General features: G+C 44.7%; 1 long non-coding RNA gene across 1 annotated transcript; it reads left to right on the top strand.

The window, feature by feature from the left end:
* Positions 1 to 9,180: 9,180 nt before the first annotated feature.
* LOC141374353 (uncharacterized) lies at positions 9,181 to 17,855 on the top strand. Its single transcript, XR_012381144.1, has 3 exons — positions 9,181 to 9,325; positions 9,949 to 10,031; positions 17,683 to 17,855. It is a non-coding gene; the product is annotated as an uncharacterized lncRNA (long non-coding RNA).
* The last annotated feature ends 508 nt before the right edge of the window (positions 17,856 to 18,363 follow it).

Genomic DNA, 18,363 nt, shown 5'->3' with positions numbered 1-18,363 from the left:
CCTCATGCCTTGCCTCCTGGTTTCAAGCAGAAGGACGAGGTGAGCAGTGGAAAGGTCATTCAAGGATGGCACATAAATGGCACATATATTGCCCAGCTCCCTCCTTCCCCAGAGCCAACATTGCTTATCCATGAGACGCTTCTTCTTGCCAAGTTACCGTCTCAAGATCCTTTCCAACATAGCCACAAGGGATCCACCCTAAACTGATTGGTGTCAGTAGATGGGAGAAACCCTATTTGCTACCCAGTCCTTTCTTGCTTTGTTGCTTTCCAAAAGTCTTCAGAAAAAAATCATGTTCAGAGAGAAGTGTCAGACTTTATTCTTAATATATCCTTCAGAGTCAAAGTTTAGAGTCTTAATGATATGTAGATACTCAGATATGAGTGAACCAATTACACTGACAGAATTGAAACAACACTGCAAGTATTAGTCATGTTGGACTATTATGAAATGTATATACATACATGTAAAATATATACCTATTTTTAAAAACCCTCTGAATTAAAAAGCTCTTCCCAGGTATAATTAGATGTTCTCCAATCTGTGAAGAATTCAGCTCCGGTTGTCATCTTGGTTCTGGTATCCAGAAGGTGCAGCCCAGAGAAGCAGCCCCCAATGCAGTTTGCAAGATGTATTCTTGTCTGAGGGTGCCGCACGCTACACTGCAGCTCTGAGTCAGAAACCTCAGTGGGAAGGAGATGGCGCTGGTGGGCTGGTTAAGAGGCCTCCTTTATGGAGGCATGAGTTGGCAGCTCAGGGGGGGGAGGGGGAGAAGCTGGCATGAATGTCCTGAAGACACCCTGAGGGGGCAAAAGGAAAGGCTTAAAGTCCAGGTCCTGAGATGAAAGCATAGCCGAACTTGTTTCCACATTTGTCAACCACCTCGGCAAACCAGAGCGGTAACGTGGGCATGAACCTAGACCCTCACTGCTGTGGTCAAAGTCTTTCAGAGAACAGAAACAGGAAAGAGTTCCAGGAACTCTTAAGAATAGCTTCAAGCCCCTAGAGATTCACACCCAAGTGGCACCAGAGCAGTTTCGTGCTGAAGTTGTCTTTGTTGATCTAGCTCTCAGTCAGTCTTCTCTTTGCACAGATGAGGAAATGAAAGCCTGGAGAAACCAAGAAGTTTAGCAAACTTAGACATCAGGACTGGGATTAGGACCCAAGAGACCTGACCCTCGGTTCAGGGACTTTTCCTTTCTTCCTGCCTTTCCATAGACAGTGACCTTGAAAATCCAAGAGCAGGGGACCTCACGGCTGAAGAGGCTCCTGATTGTGTCGCTGGCCATTCATTGAGCTGTCACCTCGTTGAGGAATCATTCTTTGTGTGGAGGTCCTTCCTGGTGATGCCCTTTAGAGCCTTAGTCGATGTGCATCACGAATCACTACTGTAGGCCAGCATGGCAGACTGGAGCGAGGTTATGAGGAAACAAATGGGTCAACGCAGAGAAAACTAATAGTGTGCTGACACTTCTGCTTCCTTGAATGTAGGATTAGGGCCTGAATTAATATAGCAGGAAATGCTAAACTACTATGGAAAGAAAAGGTGTGATTACTCATGTCAGTGTTAAAATTGCCATTTTCCATAAAGAGATTAATCACCAGCCATGAACCGTGCTGCACTTGATATAAAGTTCTTTCTTCTTCCCCATGAATTTCCCCCCCTTGGCAGAAGAATTTCTTATTTATAATTAAATAATATTTCTTTCCAGAAATTAAAACCAGAAACTGAAGAAACTCGAGTCTAGAGAGTGCCTTAAGTCTGTTTTAGGCTTAGGAGACCTCATCAGGATTGGGATCGGGGTGTGGCTTAGAGAGGTGTTTAGGGTACAAAATTGAAGGAGGAACTCCCTCTCTGGGCCATGCAAGTTCAAGGTTCACTGAGAATGAGTGCCTCCCTCAATTTCATGCCCTAGGCCCCTCACTCTAGTCCTGTTCAGTCCTGTTCCCACCCTTTATTTACTGTTTGACTTACAAGGGTTCTAGATGGGGATGGCAGGAGACAGGGTGGGTCAGGGATGACATGGCAGAGGGGGCACATTTCAGACAGAGAAGCGTGAACAGGGTACCGGCTGGGGGACCTGACACTCAAATAGCCAGGGCCATGCTGCATTAGGGATTGGCATCTAGGGTATAGGGACTTCTGCTGATCTGCAACCAGGAGATCAAGCCCCGATGGGACGATTAAGCCAGGCTATGGGTGCCTTTAACCGAAGTCTGAGATCTGGGTGAACTGTGGTGAACCAAGGGGAAGAATAGGTCTAGGTGGGAAGACAAAGAACCCTGGGAAGTTTGATGAAGTTGGGGAGAGCAAAACCTGAATCCCTGAGGCAGGATCCCAGACACTTTGACTGAGCTATGACAGTCAGAGAAGTCTCAGCAGCCAAATCATCTCCCTGTTAAGCCAAATGAACTCCAGACATAGGACTTCTTGTTCCCCTTGCCAAGGCAAGCCTGGGGTGGGTGGGAAAAGCGATGAGCTGGGCAGGCCATGGTACCTGGTATTCCTCCTCCTCCATTGTCCTCCTCCTCAGTTGGTTCCCTTGCACTGTTTTCAAACAAAGTGCTTGCCTCAGTCAGAGACTGAACCCTTTGTTTAATGTTAGCAAGTACCATGTTTAAAAGGAGTCTCTGTTGGGGCAGCCGTATTCTAGAATCAAGAAGTGAATTTTGGGTAGGAAGACACTGGGAAAATATCGTAGTCCCAAAAGGTTTTTAACCTCGTTCATGAATGGGCTTCAGTGTGTCTATGAGTCTTTTGAAATAACATGCAAAATTGTGTGGGTTTGCTTATTTTTGGGGAGAGGAGACTTCATTGAAACATGAATTGGGGTCATGGGGAACTATGACCTTAAAAGTATCCGAATGTCTCATTGACAGAGGAGAACTTGAAACACAGAGATGGGGAGAACCCTTGAACTTCTCATCAGCAAAGCCTTTGTCTTTTGTCCGTGTATCTCCAACACACATTAGTCACTAGAGGAACATTTGTAGAGTGGATGGTTGGATGGATGGATGGATGAAAGCTCTCTGCTTTCAGTGTACTTATAGCCTCACCTCATCCCTACCATTCCCCATTGGTCTTTCCAGCTTAGGGAAGGGATGTTGGATGCCAGGCAGGTGACCTCAGGAATGGAGGTGGTACAGGGAATCAGGGATCCCAGGTCACAGGGGCCTGAACTCCAACGTCTCCTTCGGAGACCATCACACATCCTTCTCTGATGCCCCTCCCTCTTTTCAATAGAAGAGTGAGCCACGGTGCCCCAGGCTAGTGAAGCTGGCACTTGGTCCTGATCTCCAAGCTTATCAGTCCTGCCTCCAGCTCTAGGAGTGTTCTGTCTTGTTTATTTTTCAAGAGAATAAGAGAGGACAAAGAGTTTCATTTAGAGGAGAGCATGTACCTTCTAACACCTGAAAAATGACCATTTACTATCAAACCATGACAACCATTTTGAGTCTGGTCTTTGCCCTTCACACATCAGTTTTCACCTGGCAGGGACAGTGAGAGCTAGCAATAGTGACCAGCTGTGAGAGAAGTTGCCTTAATGTTACCATTGGCTAATTACTTGATGATGTCTCACTACCTCCCTCCCTTCCTTCTTTCTTTCCTTCCTTCCTTCCTTCCTCCCTTCTTCTTTCCTTTTTCCTTCCCTTCCTTCCTTTTCTATTTTCCTCTTTCCTTATCCCGCTCTTCTTTTTTTCCTTCTTTCAGCAGGAAGCTTCCTTACTATGGGACACTGGGCTAGATGCTAGAGGTACAGAGTTGAGTAAGACACAGTCTCTGCCCTTACAAACTTTACAGTCTGGCCACAGACAGGGTACAGAGGCACCCACAGGAGGGAGCTGCCTATACTACTTGGAAAGTCAGGGAAGGTCAAGAGGAAGTAAATACTGGAATGAGATTTAAAAGACTGTTGCCAGGCAGACATAGGAGGAATGGCAGTGTAGGCAAAGAAGAAAAGTGTGGCCTGTGGCATGAAATAGTAGGACCTCTGGGGAGTATAAGTAACCTCACATGACTGACTTAAGCCAAGTGCATGCCTGCTATAAAGAAAATGGGTCAAGAAGGTACAGCAAGAGATGATGCTAGAGAGTAATTGGCCAGTGGATGTGTAGAGTGAAATTATCAATATTATTAATACCACAATATAGGGAGCAACCACTATCTAGGAGTCTAGGAAAACACCCAGGCTCCTGCTTGAAAGCCTGGGTGGATGATTTTTCAGGCAAGATAGGCTATTCCTATTTCCAAAGGCCTATGGTACAGCCCAACGCCATGTGGAAACCCCCTCCCCCCCCCCACTGTCAGTAGTGCACGCTTCCTCACTGGGAAGAGAGAAGGGGATGGAGTTAACGTTTGTAAAGCCCTTAGAGTAGTGCCTAATTCGTGCTTATCAAATAAAGAAAGGGAATGTGGTGTATTTACTGAGCACCATTGCCAGGTACCATCTTAGGTATCTATTTAATTGCCTCACAACAATCCTGAAAGTTAGGTCCAATGTCTTTGTATTATACTTACAGAACCTGAGTATCTCAGAGATAAGTAGCTTGCCCAAAGTTACAAAACTAATAAGTGGCAGAGCTGGATTCAAACCTAAATCCATCCAAACCCATTTTGTTTCCACTAGGAGTGCCTACCTCACTCATGGCTGGCTGGAATCTTACACATTTCTGCTTCACATCTCAGTGACAGTGAAAACAGCTGATCCTTGACCTTCATGATGAGAACCCCTTCAGACTTGAGGCTGGGGAGCACCCATGGGAGTTAGCACAGTGTCCCATTGTGGTGTGGTACATAAGGTGGTTCAGCTGGTAGTACCCTTAGACCTGCACAACCAGACTCAAGCTCTGGGCCTCAGAGTGGTTACTCTTGGAATTTGATGAGAACATGATTCCAACATAACACAAGTGCCCAAGAGAGGAGCACTCAAAAAGGAAGTGCGTATTGATGAGGGAATTAGGAGCTTACCCAAGTTTAAATAGCTTACGATTAGCAGGATTCTCAAAGGAAACAACCAACAAAACTAAAAGACAGCCTACTGAATGGGAGAAGATATTTGCAAATGACATACCCATTAAGAGTTAGTATCCAAAATATATAAAGAACTTACACAAGTCAACACAAAAAAACCAAATAATCCAATTAAAAAATGTGCAGAAGACATTAACAGACATTCCTCCAAAGAAGACTTACAGATGTCCGACAGACATGTGAAAAGATGCTCAACATCGCTCGGCATCAGGGAAATGCAAATCAAAAACACAATGAGATATCACCTCACACTGTTCAAAATGGCTAAAATCAAAAACCCCAGAAACAACAAGTGTTGGTGAGGATGTAGAGAAAAAGGAACCTTCATGCACTGTTGGTGGGAATGCAAACTGGTGCAGCCACTGTGGACAACAGTATGGAGTTCCCTCAAAAACTTAAAAATAGAACTATGCTATGATCCAACAATTGCACTACTCGGTATTTACCCAAAGAATAAGAAAATACCAATTTGAAGGGATACATGCACCCTTATGCCTATAGCAGCATTATTTACAATAGCCAAACTAGGGAAGCAACCAAAGTGTTTATCAATAGATGAATGGATGAAGAAGAAGTGGTGTATATGTACAGTGGAATATTATTCAGCCATAAAAAAGAATGAAATCTCGCCATTTACAACGATATAGATGAATCTAGAGAGAATAATAGTAAGTGAAATAAGCCAGTGAGAGAAAAACAAGTACCGTATGATTTCACTTATATGTGGAATTTAAGAAACAAAACAAATAAACAAAAGGAAAAAAAGGGGGACAAACCAAAAAACAGATTCTTAACTGCTGCAGAGAATAAACAAATGGTTACCATAGAGGAGGTGGGTGAAGGGGATGGGTGAACTAGGGGAAGGAGTTTAAAAGTACACTTATCTTGATGAGCACTGAGTAATACATGGAAGTGTTGAATCACTATATTGTACACCTGAAACTAATATAACAGTGTATGTGAACTACACTGGAATTAAAAAAAAAAACATTAACATAAAAAACATACTGCAGGATTCTCAGAGGATCTCAGCCCCATCCCTCTTCCCCCCAGAAATTTCAAGAAAAAGGGACTTTTATTAGTGATAGAAGAAGAAGATGCATACTTCTAATAACCTTTTACAAAATCCTGGATGTTCTGGTATATTTAAGAAGAAGTAAGAGTTAATGATAAAAGAAATCCCAGGAAAAGCCTGTTCTTTCATTAACTAGCTATGGGACTAGAGGCAATTTACTTCTCATACCTCAGTTTAGCCATCTGTATGAGATTTGGGCTGGATAATTTTTTTTAAGATTTATTTATTTATTTGAGCGAGTTAGAGAGAATCTTGAGCAGGCTCTGCACTGAGCGTGGAGTCTGATGCAGGCCTCGATCTCATGACCCTGAGATCATGACCTGAGCCAAAATCAAGAGTCAAACGCTTAACCCACTGAGGCACCCAGGTGCCCCAGGGCTGGATAATTTTTGATAAATACTCAAACTTTAAAACGTTGTGAGTCAATAATGGAATAAAAATCAAGTTTCTTCTAATAAGTATATTTCCTTCTTCTGGGCTCCTCTCTCCTGTGAAGACTGCCCAATTACCCACCCCTCAAGAGCACAGTAGTTCTGATGCTGTGAACCCCCTTCCTTCTCTTGCATGTCCACCTGGCTCTACCCACATCATCTTCCCAAGCTTTTTAAGGCAACAGTTCATTTCCTTCACAACACCTACCACAACATGTCATTGTATATCTATAGGTGTGTTTACTTTATACAGACTGTAGTTCCCACCAGACTTCAAATCCCACGAGAACAGCCACTCTACCTGCTTTGTTTACCAACATATATCCAGAGTCGTAGCACAGTGCCTGGAACATAAAAGACACATGGTTAATGCCTGTTGAATGGATGAATCTGACATTTTCTTTTTTTGAATGTTATCATAGATATCATTGATTAAAGACTTCTTAGGGGCTAGATTTTGTGCCTGGTGCTTTGCATGCATTACCCCCCCAGACTCCCATTAAAACCCCATGCAGTAGGTGCCATCTATTTTACTGATGAGGATACTGAAACTCAAAGAGGTCATGGAGTTAGCACACTCTAGGACCTGTACCTAAACCACATCTGGCTCACCCAGAGCCTGAGCCCTGAGCCTCTGCACTATACTGCCTTTGGCTCCCCAGTGACTTGGGTAGGACACGAAGTAGGTCTTCAGGAGGTGTTTACAGATTTGAATCCCTTCATGAAGGACCCAACAGACGATAGATGGAGGTCAGTACTTAGAACCCCTGGGGCTAATATTCCAAAACCCCAGTGTGTGGGGTGGATTCTAACATGGTAGATAGAAAATCTCCGTCTAACAGTGAAATGCATTCTCATGTGTAAGGAGAGCTTAACAGAGGTCCTTTCTTCCACTGTATGAGGGTGTGACTTCAACTTTTTGTCAAAATGCACATTTTTAATTAGAGTTCCTTACGTGGGTTGCCAAGCTCCTGAGAATTAAAAGGACACTTGTGCCTGGGGGACGGCTACAGAAACTGATCCCTGGGTAAGTGCATAATAAAAATTACACAGAGAGCAACTGAAATTAAGCCCACAGGGAAACCTTTTCACTCAGTTTCAAATACCTAGAAAATGACTTGGCAGCTACAGAATAAAGAGAAAGAACAGAAACAGAAGCCAATGCCAATTTACCTAATTTTAGATTCTTTTTTTCCTGAGGGAATCCTTCTGAAAATCTAGACTTTGCAAGGATTTTTGAGATTCTCATGTCGAAGACCCCCTCTGCAGATGGGATAATGAGGGCCAAAGTAGTCATGTCAAGGTCAAAGCAAGGACAAACCAAGTGAGCCATGAGTGGGAATGGAGAGAAGAGAAGATGTAAGTGTGTCTTACAGCAGCCGCCCTCGTGGGCCCTTAAGCCACTGGGAGAAATTTGCTGCTGGTGATGAAGATGGAGGGATAGCTCTCTGGCAATGTGGCTCTTGCTTTGTTTGAAGGAAAATTAACATACCAAGAAGAAGATCAGATGTTGAGGAACACAGAGTCATTTCTTATTGTTGTTTGTCTCCAATACTCCATCTGGCCTTTTGGGACCCCTTCCATCATACTTGGGACCCCCAGCCCTCGGACACAGTGATGTGACTTAAGACTGAGAGTGGCACCAATAAGAACACCAAACGTCCGGGACACGAATCAGAATAATGCTCATGTGCTTAACGAAAGAATGGGCGATGGGATGCAGGAAGGTAGGAGGGTCTGCGTTAAAATACGTCATTCGGGGGCACCTGGGTGGCTCAGTGGGTGAAGCGGCTGCCTTCCTCTCTAGTCATGATCCCAGGGTCCTGGGATCGAGTCCCGCATCGGGCTCCCTGCTCAGCGGGGAGCTTGCTTCTCCCTCTGTCCCTCCCCCCGCTTGTGCTCTTTCTCTCTCTCTCTCAAATAAATAAAATCTTTAAAAAAAATAAAATATGTAGTTCAAAGGGCAGAATTGTCTGGTACATTCAGCACTATGGGGGGAGGGGCACGGCATCTGAGGGATCACCAGAGATATAGGGCTGGGATGTAGGTACATTTCATAGGGTTTTCTGTGAAATATTTCCCCAAGCTTGGTCCCATTCTGGGGTCACCAAACACCCTTGTTATAAATACTTCAGTGACCAGACACCTTGATTCTAGGAATGGAATATGGGCACGAACACAGGAGTGCTGAGAACTGGTTTGAGCCTCGGGGAAAAAAACAGTTTTGAGGGCCTCAGCTAGGGCAGACAGCTGACAACCTTCCTAGGAGTTTTATACTGACTTGCAACAGCGTCAGGCCCAGGTCCCCTTCCCAGCCTGATGGCCCCAGTAATGTGTCCCCAGCGTCTACCTGGGGGATCGTTTCACGCACGATCATCTGCCCTGTGTGGACAGGAGCATTCCAGTCACGGGGGTGAGGGATCACTCTTATTATAAGTAAGTGAACTGCTGGAGTGACCTTTTGTCCCCCTAAGCCTTCCGGGGTCTGTGGGCCTGCTGTCAGGTGAGGACCAGTCCCAAAGACTGTTGATTCTCTGAGGTAACAATGGATCTCCATTCTTCACCAGACGATGCCCCTCCTCCACCTCTCCTGGTGCCTCCCTGAAGTTCCACATTCTTCCCAGAGCTCCCTGCCCCTCTAGACTCCCTCAACCCCCTGCTGGCTGCTCTCTCACAATCTACAATCTTGGGCTACAAGGATATCCCTGAACAGGGAACGGGGCTGGTCCTGACTTGTCACTCCCTTCTGTGAGGCTCTGGTTAAGGCTCTTCACCTCTCTCTTGCAGGTACTTCTGAAAGCCCCATATTTCAGTTTATCTCCCTGTACAGTGGAGACACTGCCTCTGAACCTGTCCCACAGCCCAGATGAAACCATGTAGAGGAACAGGATTTTTAAAAGCCTCAAACCTTTTATAGATGTGATATCCTAATAATAGTTTCTCCAGCTCACATTTCTGTACATGCTCCATATACAGATATAAAGATCATAAAGATCCCTTTTTTTTTTCAACCATTTGCCTTTCAATAGGCAAATGTCCAAAACAGATGGACAGATGGCAAGAGATCTGAGGGTGACCTTATTTTGGCCACCTTAGTGTTTTATTCCCCCCAAAATCTCAGTTCACTTCTGTTAACAAATCAGGATCTTTTCTCTTACATCTAAGTCCCTTTCCTCCTCATTCTTTTAGTAATATAGGAAGTGATCAGGAAGGATCTAATTCACAAAACATCTCCATTCACTTGGAGACAGTTCTAATGGTACCTGCCAATTTGCTTATCTGTAAACAAGCAAAATTCCAATTACCTTGGTTCCCATATATCATTCTTTAAATTTTACTTTGTGTCCCACGTATCACTGTTTTTACTTCGTTAGCTAAAAGTCTGAGCACCTGCAACAATTTTTCTTTAGTATCAAGCAACACAATTTGAGAGTCTCTGTTTTCTTATGGTTCTTCTATTAACAGACCATTTAACAGATGTTCTGGACTGAAGGTGGGTATACTCACTTGCCTGGAAGTTCTCTTTAAATGTTAATTTGTAGTGTAACTGTTTTTGTAATCATAGTGATAGGGTATTTATAACATGGCTAAATAAATTCCTCATATAGCTGAGATTCTAGAGGAGGAAACAAAGAACATGGGACTCTCTCATCTTTCCCACCCACCCTTTTTGAGAAGGTTCCAGGCTGGACACGGTGTGGCCCCCGCCTATATGGATCTTCCAGTTTATGTCCTCAGGGCAGATGTACATACAGTGAGATAGTGTTCACGCTGGGGTTGGTGCTGCTAAGGATGAAATGTGCTTATGTAATAAATCTTGGCAGAAAAGCAAAATAATTCCCTACTCATAAAGCATTTTTCTCAGTCTACTCTCTTCTGTGCCATTCTGAAAAAAATCTGGAAATCCAACCAGCATTCTTTATTTTTAGTCCAACCAAAATTTTACTCACTTGAGGCAAGTGGGCACAGAGCTATCTTTAGAACCATCAACCAAATGCCTTGCAAAGACAAATTATTGGTGCCTGGGCAATTCTCTAGATGATTTTTTTTTTAGCTTAGGAACCCCAATATATAAAACTGAGGTGGAATGGGGGAACTGAAGTCTTGCTCATTGGGTCTCCCCCCTTATCTGCTCCTCGGGTACTACCATGCACTCTCAGGGTTCCAAGAAGCAACTGGTAAACCACTGATGTAGGCCAAGCCTTGCATTTTGCAGCTGAGACAACAGAGGTCCACAGGGATGAAGTGACTTGCTCAAAATGCCCCCATATTTGCTGATGGAGCCAAGAGAAAGACTTGGGTCTCCTGACTTGCACTTCTGTATCCTTTCCATCACACAGCACATAAGATACCATTGTGACAGAAACGACTTCTTTCCTTACTATTAGGCAGAAAACCTCAGCTAAGAAACAGATGACTGGTTGGGGAAGTTTGCCTATTGAAGGCACAAGGAAATCAAATGACTTAATAAAAAACAAACAGCAGCTCTTTTGACTGCAAGGAGAATGAAAAGTGCAAGGGGAAAATCAGTGTAAGAATTGTTTCCTACAAGTGACTCCATTATAGTTTGCCATGGTGGTGTGTTATCCTGAAGGATGCCCTGCTCCTCACTGCCTACGGACTTAGAGCAAGGCACTTAACTTCTCTGGGCCCTGGTAGCTCTTGTCCCCTCTGAGAACTCAGCAGGGGCACTGTGAAGGCCATTGGACACCATGATGAGCTGTTGCCTTTTCCAGATAGATGCACCCAAGGTCAGTCCCTCCCTCCTTTCCCTCCTCCCTATCTTCCTCCCTCCTTTCTTCCCTTGTCTCAGTACTTCTTACAGAGCCGGAACATCCTAATCCTATATTATGTGGGGGTTTGGGTAGGTATTTTGTGCATTGAGTAATTGTCTTCCCAACTGGACATTAAGGGGTGGGGGGGGATGACTGTGTCTTTTTATATCTTTAGCATGTTTTCCTTTTCCTCATCTTGTAAGTGTCGTCTTCCATAAAATGCAAGATGCAGGAACCCAGACCCCTACAAAGACTCTCCCTCTGGTATTTCCAGAAGCCTTGGGTGGTCTCATATGTGCTTCTGTATAATCTGTTCAGTCCTCCTTCCCTCCTGTCTTTGCCCCAGGCCTCCCTAGATGGTACCATGTCCATTCGGCACCATCCTACCTGCCCAGCATCACTGGTGCTTCTACTGGGCACTGCCACGTCCTCTGTCACTGCTCCTTACTAGCTGCAGATATTGACTAGAGTAGCTGCCTATATGTTCTTCCTTCCTTGGATGTGTGTGTGTGTGTGTGTGTGTGTGTGTGTGTGCATGACTGTGTATGAGTGTGCATTTACAATCCCCCCCAACTACTTATTTAGTCCCCAGGCTACTGGATATCTAGATGGGATTGTGCCTGCACTAGACAAGAAATAAACAACATGCAGAGGTGGAGGCACTAACCAGTGATACTTCGATTCTTCCTTTTTGGGGAGAGAGCAAGTGCATTTTCATGGGTATGAGAATGTTAGGTAGGCACATGCTGTGGTTGCTCCTGTTATCTAAATGTTCGATTATTGCAAAGAAGGGTGGCTTCTCATGGCAGTCTCAGCTTTCCAGAAACAAGAGAGGGCAAGTTCCGTTGTGCAATCCCATGTCTGTTTTGGTTTGCATCTTGTTGCCTATTGTACACTCACCAAAGCATGTCACGGACCAAACTCAGAGTCAAGAGGTGGAGAAATAGTCTCTGCCTCTTGAGAAAGAGTTGCAAAGTCAATTCCAAGGCGCAGCAATGGAAAGAATTGTGAATGTTCTTGCAAACAACCATGGAGAGGTATGAAATCAGGAGACTCGACCTTTCCCCAAATCCCTAGCTGACTTCTATCGACTTCTTATTGGTCAGAATTTTGATTTGTCATATGGTCATATGGTCATCCCTAACAACAAGGGAAGCTGTGAATGTAGTTTATCTGGGCTGTCCTTTCCCCTGGAACAAAACCGTAGTTCTCTGAACAGCAAAGGGTAAGAGAATGGGAATTGGGTTTGTGTGAAATAATATGCCTCTAGCTCCTGCTAATAGTTGGTCTTTGACCCTGGTTCCTGACACAAAGTTCCTAAAACCATGTAATTTCCCAAGTGATGGGAGTGTCTGACATAGAGCTCTTAAATCCCTTGAAAATCGACAGAGAGGAATGCCTTTTGTTCAAATGAGGCAACTCTGGGTGAGCTCCTACATGGGATCTGGTCCCTAGAAAGACCAAAGCATGATTAGAAGGTTGGCACTTTCAGCCCTGTCTCCCATCTTCCAGAGAGGGGAGAGGGGTTGGAAAATGAATTTATAATCAGTCATGCCTACATGATGGAGCCCCCATAAAAATTCATGAGTACAGAGTTTGGAGAGCTTCCAAGATGTGCTTGATGTGGAGATGGGTTTGATGAATGCATCTGGGTGTTGGGAGGGTGCTGCACCCAACTCCACGAGGACAGAAGCTCCTACGCTCGGGACCCTTCCAGGCGCCACCTTATATACCACCTCACCTGGCTGTTCATTTGTATCCTTTATCATATTCTTTATTATATAACAAAGCAGTAAACATTCAGGGTTTCCTTGAGTACTGTGACCCATTCTAGCAAGTGATCAAACCCAGGAGGGGGTCATGGGAACCTTCCATTTGTGGAAGTCAGGCAGAAGTTGTAGGTACCCGGGGGACATACTATGCAATGGGTGTCTGAGGTTGAGGACAGTCTTAACCTGTGGGGTCTGCGCTAACGCCAGGCAGTTGCAGAATTGCTTGGCGTGGAAAACCCATATATCCGGTCGCAGAAGAGTTCTGTGTGAGTGAGGAAAGGAGCACAGTGTGTTTTTTTCTAGGCAGTTGGATATTGGCAGTGCCTGACACACACCACACGAGGAGCTGTAATGGTGACACTCCATTCTCTTTTCCATGGAAGACCGGGTGGTAGACAGACCCCATCGTTTCTCCCACCACTCAATGGCAGAGCCTTTGTAACTGGGCCACTCTCCCTGGGTCCTCTAAGATTTGGTTCAGCAGACAGGCTCAGGTATTGCAGTTGATTGAGTTTGGTCCCTCTGTCCCCCAGTGCTAGCAACACACATCCCAGGTCTACCTCCTCCCTCCCCAGCTAGTCCCCGCCACAGACAAGTGCAGGGCATGTCCTTGGCCAAAGACTACAGCTGCACTGCACTGCTGTCCCATTCATGGCCCAAGCCCTGAGGCTGAGCATGGTGAGGCCAGCGTGTTATTGTTCATCCCGCTGTGTCATAGTCATGAGATACAAAGCCCAGACAACTAGCAACATACTGTCTCACACGGTCCTTATGATCTAGAGAATCTGTGTTCTTTTGTACCAGCCTTCGGCCTCTTTATTGGTGTGCCCTTTTGAAAAATTGAAATGTTCTCAAAGTCTGGAGACAAGCTTCCGAGTGAACTGCATCTGAACTTTTTAAATTCTTTTTTTTTTTTTCCCCTCTTGGTGAAATCTCAGCGGAGCCGGAGATGATCATAATTTTCATGAACACAAACTAAAGGTTTTGTTGCCTGTTGAGCAAAGTAGCTGCTTCCTATTGCAAAAGGACTGATTCCTATTCTCATTGCATCGGCGTCTTCATTAAAATTTCCATTATCGTCTTCCTTCCAGTGCAGTTATAGACGAAATTGTCCTGACCATGTTTCTCAAGCAAAATTGCTCCTGACTCAAAATATATGAAATGGATATAGGAAGAGAAGAGCCACACTTCCCTAAATATAGATCATCTTGGGTAGGAAAAAAAAATTTTTTTTTGCCAGGCTTTTATAGTTATTTTAGGTCAGTATTATTAGCTTCATCAGCTGTACCAGGCCCAGAAAAACAAAGCTAGACTGAGTCATGGGGGCAGGGGTGAGAGACAGGTAGATGTTACATAAAGATGCTTTGATAATCATGGTGACCTGTTTGCTGGGGGCCTACTCTGAGCCAGCCCATGACCCCAGAACCCTTATCTTACCTGTGCAGCCCACGGCACCCCACACACTACAAGCTGGCCTCCAGCTGGCCTTCTTGGGGAACTGGATGGGTAGGCCTGTCTCAGCACAGAGTGCCCGTTCTGGCTCTGCGTTGTGCTAGCTGACCTTGGCCAAGTACTTTGTGCTCTCTGGGTCTCAGTTTTGTTATGTGGAAACCAATGCTCGTCTAAGGCTGTGATAACTTCCCTTTCCTCCTGCTTCATAGGGTAGTGAATGCAATTGAAAATGCTCTGTCGGAGTGCCTGGGTGACTCAGTTGGTTAAGCATCTGCCTTCAGTTCAGGTCATGATCTCAGGGTCCTGGGATCGAGCGCAGGTCAGGCTCCCTGCTCAGTGGGGAGTCTGCTTCTCTCTCTCCCTCTGCCCTACCCCCTCTCCCTGCTCATGTGCTCGCTCTCTCTCTCTCTCACATAAATTAAAATAAAAAAATCTTTTTTTTAAGTGCTTTGTCACCTGGAAAACTCTATCCCAACATAAGAAAGGTAGCTTGCCAAAGATCATAGACGAAATTGGGGTATGAACCAGCCATCCCCAGCAAGGCCAAAGTCAAGTCTCTGTCCCTCTCCTCTCCTCGGAATGGTGTCAGTCCAGGACTCCACACCTCTGCTGGAGACATAAGAAAAAGAAGCATCAAGCCCTATGCTTCATGCTACCATAGCTCACTTCTGAGTGCTGACTCGGAGCCAGGGAAAATCATTCACATGTATTACTCACATAATCCCTGAAACAAAACTATTGTTCCTCTTCTGTAGGCAAGGACACCGAGGCTCAGAGAAGTTAGGGAATGTGCCATTATCCTACCACTAGTAAGTAGAGAATGTGCCATTATCCTAACACCAGTCAGGCCTGGTTTCCAATCCTTGCTTGCCTCACCTCATGGCCTGTGTTCTTACGGTAGTTATATTTACTGGGGAAGTGGAAGAAACTATTGCTTTTGGAGAAAGAAACTCGGGAGCTGAGTCCAACTCATGCCGGCCCAACAAGCTAACTTACTCCTTTACTCTATGACCCTCTGGAAACAAAGCCCCTAAGGAATTTTTTCTCTCAGTCACATCCCCATTTTTGCAAACACGCACTGCTTCTTAAGTGTCAGGCATACATTTTGTGTGTGTATAAATCTACTTAATCCTCATGCCAGTCTATGGGGTAGATACCAGTATTATCCCTGCTTTAAGGATGACAAAACTGAGGTGCAGAAAGGTTGTGGAATTTGTCTAAGACAACGTGGCTACAGAGTGACAGAGACAGATCTGAATCCACACAGTCTGATTTCAGAGCCTTTGCCACTACGTGTTGTGCGGAGTGAAAGGTTCGAAAGGCTATACAACGAATGATTTGTGGCTATCTCTTGGGAATTGGATTTAGGTGGGAAATAGGGAGAGAACGACTTTGACTTTATTTTGTCTACACTTGAATCCTTTTGAAGATGTTGCAGTGCACACACATATGGATAGTTTTTATAATTAAAACTATATCTTCAGAGATTTAAATATTTTTGCTCTCCATAGAGTTGGGAGGCATTAAGTATACATTAATTATTTGTCATGAGGGGACGGACATTTTCTGGGAGATTCCAGAAATCTAGAAAAGATGCCAAGAGTGGCGGGGTCATTATGAAGCTGGAGCCTGCATCTGTGGGGTCATACATTCTCCTCCGCCACCCTTTGTCCCAGCGCGAGGCCAGCAGACAGGGGGCTCCGTGGTTGTAACATGTAGATTTATATCCACCCTGAATCAGAGGGCAAACAGAAAAATGTAAATTTTGGCAGCTGCCTTTGTGGGCACTGATCTCACAGGACTCATTCAGTCCCAGACCTCACTCTGGGAATGATTTCCCCACATCCGCTATAATTTATTGACAAGACTTGTTTCTCTTCCTGACGCTGAAGGAATTGCCCAGCACAATTTTAAACAAAGCAAGCACCACGCGGGTCAGCGCAATGAACTGAATCACCATTTCCTAATGGTACCAGCTCTGCCCCGGGTAATATTTTTCCCCCCATCGTCTCTTATTTTTGAAGATGCTGGCAGCACAAATCATCTCCAGACATTTCCCATTGTCTCTCTGTCAGCCCCAAACAAAGGCAAGGCCCCCCCCCCCGGTCTCCCCAGCGTGACCCAGGCGGCTGGTTGAGACCTCACAGCATTTTGCTGCGACACCTTGTTGCAAGCGATCTTTTCGAGATATTCATTTCCAGTGTGACATGATGTTAATTCAGAAATATGTGGGTTTCAAATTTCTCCGCTGTCCCAAATGTCATAAAATTACACATATTGTATCTTTCTATGTTTTGAACAGAGTAATGATATCATCACAGGGCATTACCATCATTATTATTCCCAAGGAACTTCGAGGTATGGCTGAGGAGTGGCTACTGTCCAGGTTACAATTCTAAGTTCATTTTGTTCTAATGGGGACAAATGCTACTATTTGAATGTTTCTCTGAAAGTCACTAGGCGTTCTGTAAATCATGGTGTCTGGTAAATTGAAACCCCATTATATCTCACTCAACCCTTTGGGAAGTCGGGATCATTGCCATGATGATTATGTTAATGATCAGTACCATTCACTGGAGGCTTTCTAGGTGCCAGACAGTGGACCAAGCCCTTCTGCCAGTAATCTCCCAATCCCCACATCAAACTTTCCAGCCTGGAGTTATTCTTTCCATGTCACAGATAAAGAAGAAGTTCTGAGAGGTTAAGACCTCCCGAAAAATAAATCGTAGCACTTACAGACCAAATGGGAGTTACCCTCACACTGCGAAGAGTTTGGGATCAAGCAGTTAAAGGAAGAGACTATTCTCCATGTTCTGTTAGAATTCAAGATATCCCACCATCTGGCCCCCTCTGTCTGCCACTGTGCCTGGCCTGGGACACTTCAGCATGTCCTGCAGAGGCTCCACAGCTGTACTCACCCTGATCCATCTGTTTGCAAGGCTCTTCTCTCCCCTTCTGCCCAGAGTATTTGTCTCAAGACTTAGCTCCAGCACCACACCTGCTAGGAAGCCATGTCACTGTCGCCCACCCACACACGCTGTCAACTTGACCATGGGGTACTTTTGTTCCACTATGCTCTGCACAAAGGCTTCTTACAAAACCCATGACACTTCATGTCAGTATTTGTTTTTATGTGTCTTTTTAGTACTAAACGGTCATCACTTTCAGGCCAGACCATGTCATCTTCGTCTTCATCTTCCCACCTCCTAGACCTGTGCCTGGCAATTACTAGGTGCTCAACAAGTATCTGTTGTATCATTGCGTGGAAGGAAGAAAGGATGAATGAATAAATACTTCTAAAACTTAAAGAAATAAACATATCAGCACTGTAATGTGTTTTTGCTCTGTTATTTGAGAATATTCATTTCTATTATAAAAGACAAGAAAATTGTAAGATGAATGAAACTCCTAAGATGCACGAGATATGGATTATAAATAGCAGGTAGCTCATGAGATATAGAGAGAATTCATGAAATGTGTTAGGTACAGATAAGTTAGTAACCCATGAGTCAGGTGAGACACAGGTCGAGGTAGTAAAGCATGTATTGCTGAACATAGACAGAAAAGGCCAGAAGGACCAAGAGACAACGGATATCCATGAACCTCTAAGTATACATGAGAAATATGAGACACCCAATATTTAGGTGGTCTTAACCTGTCCACCCAGTCGTGAAACCCCTCCTGGCATCATGTACCCTTTGCTTAAGAAATATAGATAAAATCTATCGCTCCTCATCAAGCTTATTGGCCAACTACAGCTCTTGGTCAGGGGACTTGCCCCTGTGTCTCCCTGAGAGAGCAAACGTGTGTTGGCTTGAGGCACCTT

Source organism: Callorhinus ursinus, unplaced genomic scaffold (genome assembly GCF_003265705.2).
Source record: "Callorhinus ursinus isolate GAN/ISIS: 27379988/994484 unplaced genomic scaffold, GSC_fseal_2.0 scaffold17, whole genome shotgun sequence".
Classification (NCBI taxonomy): Eukaryota; Metazoa; Chordata; class Mammalia; order Carnivora; family Otariidae; genus Callorhinus; species Callorhinus ursinus.
Note: the sequence above shows the minus strand (reverse complement) of the source record. Positions and strands in the feature narration are given on the sequence as shown.